Raw genomic sequence first — 5,823 nt, forward strand, 5'->3', positions numbered from 1 at the left:
CCCAAAGTTATTTCCAGACGATGACTTCGAGGGCGAAGTCTGATTCTAGTGGGGGAGAATTGTAACACGCCAAGATCAGGTATATCTTATTAGCCCTTTTACTTTCCTCAAGTTGTCATTTTAGCCCTTATCCGGGAATTGGGTGGCGAATGAGTACGCGGGGCGTACGTGAGTGTACGCTTGGCGTACTCATGAGCGTGTTTGGACGCGGATGCCACCTAGTACGCTCGTCGTACGAGAGGGTACGCTGGGCGTACTAGGCTCAGAGTGGAAACCCTAAATGAGGGGTGTGTCCCTATTTAAGGAACATGATGGCCTCCTTTCTGGCCACCATTTCCAATCTTCAACCCCCTCTAAACCCTAAATTTTGTTCTCCTTACTTCAGTGGCCATTTGTAAGCTTCTAAGTGTTCTTGTGGATTCTTTGAGTGAAGAAGGAGCCTTGGAGAGAATAAATATGGAGTCCCTGCTTTGGATCTGAGCTTCCTTGTGGTTGGAGCACCATTTGAAGGTATCAAGCTCAGAGCTTTCTCATCCTTTTGATTTGTGCATATTATGGTCCATTTTAGGGTTTTTATCCCAAAGCTTTAAGCTTTATGAGTTTGTTGAACTCCAGAGCCTAATACTTGTCTCTTTTATTGTTTTTAGTTGAATGGATTCATAAAAATGGGAGCTTGGACGTCAAAATCACCCCCATGCATGAGATATGAGCACTTTTGTGAGTAAAGGGTGAGACTTTTTGGGTTTTAGACCTTCTCAGCCATGCCAAGGCTTAAAGTCACGAAGTTTATGAAGTATGAGCCTTTAATAAGTCCAGATCTGAGAGTATAACAATGGTCTTAACGGATTAACACCAAGAGAGTGGGAAAATCAAGTCTGGGACGTACGCCGAGCGTACTCCCAGGTACGTGTAGCGTAGCATCGAAGATCCCCGATGCATTCATGGCGGTGTAGTACACCCAGCGTACAGGGGTTGTACGCCCAGCGTATGCACTGTTGTTGACTTTTGTTGACTTCTAGGGTTTGGTCAAACTATGAGCTATAGAGGCCATAGAAGGGTAAAATGGTCTTTTCTCCTTCTGAGAAATTAGTAGTGGGTTTAGCCTAGCATCTTTGAGGGTCGTTTATTAATTAGAGATAATTATGATATATGTTAGGCGCAGGCTAGACTGGTGATTCGAGTACGAGACATATTTGCTTTACTTACGAGGTGAGTCTTCTTACTATACTTCCCATGAGTGGGGACATTGTGTGACCGAATGGTCTTGTATGCTTACATTGAGAATTGTGATATCCTGCATTATGTCTTTGTGATTTATGATGTGTATCGTTCCGAGCTTTATTGAGTTAGGATCGGAGGGTTCAACCCGATTTGTGAGACCGGAGAGTCCTCACTGAGACACATGAGTCGGAGGGTCTTTATGAGATATATCCATGAGAGGCTAATAAGATGTGTGTTTTATTTTGGGGAACTCACTAAGCTTCGTGCTTACCGTATTATGTGTTATGTGTTTCAAGTACTTCTCAGGATCACGGGAAGGCGCCGGCTTGATTGTACACACGAGATGGAGATTATGTTTTGAGGATCCTAGATTTTATCAAATAATTATGGATTTGTGTTTTTGACAACTTGACAATTGTGGTTTTTTAAATATGATATTGAGATTTATGTGATTTTGAAAATGAATAAAATTTGTTTGAAAATTTACAGTGTTACTGCACTCTGAAATATTCCATATGACAATGTGATTCTCCCCCCCCCCCCACATTGGTTTGGCTAAATTCTAATGACTACATAACTATTCAAACCTCCAAGCCAACCTAATAACCTTACCTCATGGTTTCTAACAACCAGGCCTTGCATCACAAAGAATTGGTGAATCCGAATTCTTCAAACAAAACTCCAGAGCTCCAATATATGACTACAACCCATAACAGCAAAATCCGAAGAGTTCCGACATATATTTACAACCTCAAAACAATAACAACAACCCAACCCTACATAATCATTCAAGATAGAATGTGACTACTTTTAAGTTCAAGTCATTCCTTGACTCGAGTATCTTTTCATGAATCATATAGACACATTATACATTTGACCTAGTAGTAGAAATTAGGTCAAAATCTTGTAAGAACTTAAGTCAAAGTTGAGACTAAGACTAGTATACTTGATTCTTCAATTTCACTTGAATCTCGGAACCGCTACACATAATGCTAATAATGTAACCCCCTTTTTGAATCGTTACCCATTTGGGCGGGGGTGATGAAATGTAGATGGTTCGGGCATTCGAAATTGGTTTTGGTGCCAACGGTCATTTTGGTAATTTGGTAGCGGGACATTATGGAAATTGGATTTTGTGGTCAGGGAACTTTAAGTCAAGTATGATTTGATAATAGTGTAGGGCTTATCGATACCTTTTCATTGATATAAGGATGGTCGGGATCGGAGCTGTATCCAGAAAGGTATGGCCTTTGGAATGAATTAGGGTTTAAGGGTAAACCCTAGTACGCGAGGTGTACCAAGGAAGTACGCAGGGCGTACCAAGGAGAAGAGGGTTACGCCATGCGTAATGAAGTGTACGCTTAGTGTACTTTGGATTTGGGATCGGGGTGCCAGACCTCATACGCTGGGTGTATGAAGAGTACGTTGGGCGTACGAGGGTTGGTGTGAAACCCTAATTTTCATAGTTATACCCTATAAAAGCTTTATGTTACTCCCTTTCCCTCATTTCTAAGTTAGCCTCCACATTCTAAAAATCCTAAATCGACCTTGTAGCCTCTTGGAGGTGTTCTCGAGCTATTGGGAGGCTTTGATGCTCATTTTTGCCCTTGGGAAGGAAAGAAGAGAAGCTTGAAGTTGTTTTGCTTGGTGGGAAAGCCTTGGATCCAAATCATCACCTTGTGGGGAAGCTTTTTGATGTATCAAGTTTGCATATTGGTTTGTGTATGATTAGATCTCTTCATGGCCATTTTATTATGATTTTGGTCTTCTTTTGATATTATGGACGAGTTAGGTTGTTTAAGGGTTCATCCTTTCAGATATGAGTTTGTTTTAGTATCCTTGAGCATAAAGGTGCAAGCTTTATGGGTATTATGGAGTCATGCATGCATTAAGTCAACCAATAAATCCCTTTTAAGCTTAACATCTTCTTTAAGTCATGTATGAACATAAAGTTGGCAACTTTGTGTGGTATTCCAGCTCAAGGAGGTCAGATCTGTGGTTCAGAAAACTTTGTATTAATGAATTAAGTGAAATCGGGTATGGGCTGAATAAGGGTGAGTACATTGGGCGTACAAGCAGGTACGCGCAGCGTACAAGCCTCTAAGCGAGTATGCTATGTGTACGTGCCTGTACGTTCCGTGTACTCGGTCGGAATGGGCTTTGTGTGTTTGGGTTTGATTTGGGCTGTCTTCTGGGCTTGGATTGCTTAGGGCCTTGTTGGGCCATCTGTAAACAAGTGTTTGGATTGGGGAAATGTTAATGGACTTTAGGGTAAGTCCTAAGTAAGGGTTTGGGCCCAAATTGGAAAATTGGGCCATAAGTGGGCTTTAGATGGTTTTTGGTTGTGGGTATTTATGATTGGGAGTTTGTGTAATGACCGTGTTTCTAGCCTAGGCATTAATATTGATGTGATAGTCTAGGTTAACCTTTGTAACTCATTTTGAAGAAATGAAAAGGAATTATGTGAATATTATGTGAATTATGTGTTTTATGCTTAATTATTAGGGTTTAATTAATTAAAAATAAAAATAAGCGTCAAAAATAAATATTAGATAAAGCCGATATCTATTAAGAAACTTGTAGTGGGCGTGACAAGGCTTACAGATATATAAAGAATACCAAAATCAGAAACCGTATTACTGGTGGTCGGCGATGAAAATGTATAGGGATCTAAAACCCTATTACTGGTGGCCGACGATGAAGCTCGATGTTGCTAAGTATGTGGCCGAGTGTGTAATATGTGCTAGGGTTAAGGAACAACATCAGAAACCGTATGGGAGTTTAGAACCTTTACCTGTACCCATGGGTAAATGGGAGGACATTACCATGGATTTTGTGACTAAACTGCCCAGAACAAGGAACGGTCACGACATGATTTGGGTGGTCGTTGATCGCTTCACTAAGAGTGCGCATTTCAAGCTAGAATTACCGAAAGAACTGAAGGGTATTCATAACACCTTTCATGTATGTTATTTGAGAAAGTTCACGGGAGATGTGCCCGACATAATTCCCATTTCTGAATTAAGGTTGGATGAAAACAAGAGGTTGATCGAAGAACCTGAGGCAATCATTGACCGTAAGACTAAGAAGTTGCGACGCAAGATGGTCGATTTAGTGCTTGTGCGATGGAAACATACGAATGGGCCAAATCTCACCTGGGAAACGGAGAGTGACATGATGAGTCGCTACCCGCATTTGTTTGTTGATGTGTGATTCCGGGGACGGAATCATCCTAAGGGGGAGAGAATTGTAATGCCCGAGTTTCTAGCCTAGCCATTAATATTGATGTGATAGTCTAGGTTAACCTTTCTAACTCATTTTGAAGAAATGAAAAGGAATTATGTAAATATTATGTGAATTATGTGTTTTATGCTTAATTATTAGGGTTTAATTAATTAAGAATAAAAATGAGCGTAAAAAATAAATATTAGATAAAGCCGATATCTATTAAGAAACTTGTAGTGGGCGTGACAAGGATTACGGATATATAAAGAATACCAAAATCTGAGTTATAACGAAGAAGTTATGACCTGTCGAAGTTTCGCGACAAAACCGACACGGTGCCGAATGTCATAAAAAGTGGGTTTTTGATAAACTACTTTTTAGCCTTAGTGATCTAAACGAAAATCGTAGTGTTCGTTAAACCGAGAGTAGGTATAAAAAGAACGCCCAAATCTGACTTCGTATGAAGAAGTTATGATTTTTCGAAGTTTCAGCTTAGCAGTAGACAGCTAAAAACTCGAATTTTAGATCGAGTGATTTTTAGCCGACACGACCTAAACAAGAATCGAAGGTCTCGTCAATAGTAGCACAACGGTAAAAAGACAGACGAAAACGGACGTCGGATGAAGAAGTTATGAATTTTTAACGGATTTCCTGTCCCGGTCTGTTAAAAATAATAATATAAAAATTAAATTCAAAATTAGCCGATGAAGTCTAAACGAAAGTTGTAGATCTTAATTTTACATACGCTTGCATATAAAGAACGTCAAAAATGGAGCTCGTATGTGAAAGTTATAGATTTTAGAAGTTTTGGCGCAAAAATCGAGAAAAATTGCCAAAACCAAGGAATTTCGCATAGGTGGACTTCGGCCACCTCACCCTCGCTTAGAATGTGCCACGTGTCCGAAACCACTGATTCATCCGAAGCGGTCCATTGAAAACCCGACGCGTTCCCCTTATAATGTCTTGTTTATGCTTTTGATATGTATCGGAACATGACATCCCGAGGTTTTGATATGAAATGAAATTATATATTTCTTAAAGAAAGGTTTTGACAAACTTTTATCATATTTTGTATTGGGGACCAATTCCGCAATATCTTTTAAAAAGATTTCTCTGATTTTATTTTAAAAAGCATAAATTAAATCGGTCTTTTCTGGCCGAGAAATTAGGGGATGTCACAGTTGGTATCAGAGCATTAGTTTAAGCGAACTAAGAAATATCCTACGATTTCTAGACTTAAACTTAGAATGCTAAGTGATGATTGTGAGATGAGTGTCTACCATATTTTAGACACGAGCACTAGTTTATTTTAGGAAAGATGCCTAAAATGCTTTTATGTGCTAAATGTTATATGTTTGCCATATATGCCATTATTTG

The sequence above is a fragment of the Lactuca virosa genome, chromosome 1 (genome assembly GCF_052849685.1).
Source record: "Lactuca virosa cultivar CGN04683 chromosome 1, Lactuca_virosa_CGN04683_v6, whole genome shotgun sequence".
NCBI lineage: Eukaryota > Viridiplantae > Streptophyta > Magnoliopsida > Asterales > Asteraceae > Lactuca > Lactuca virosa.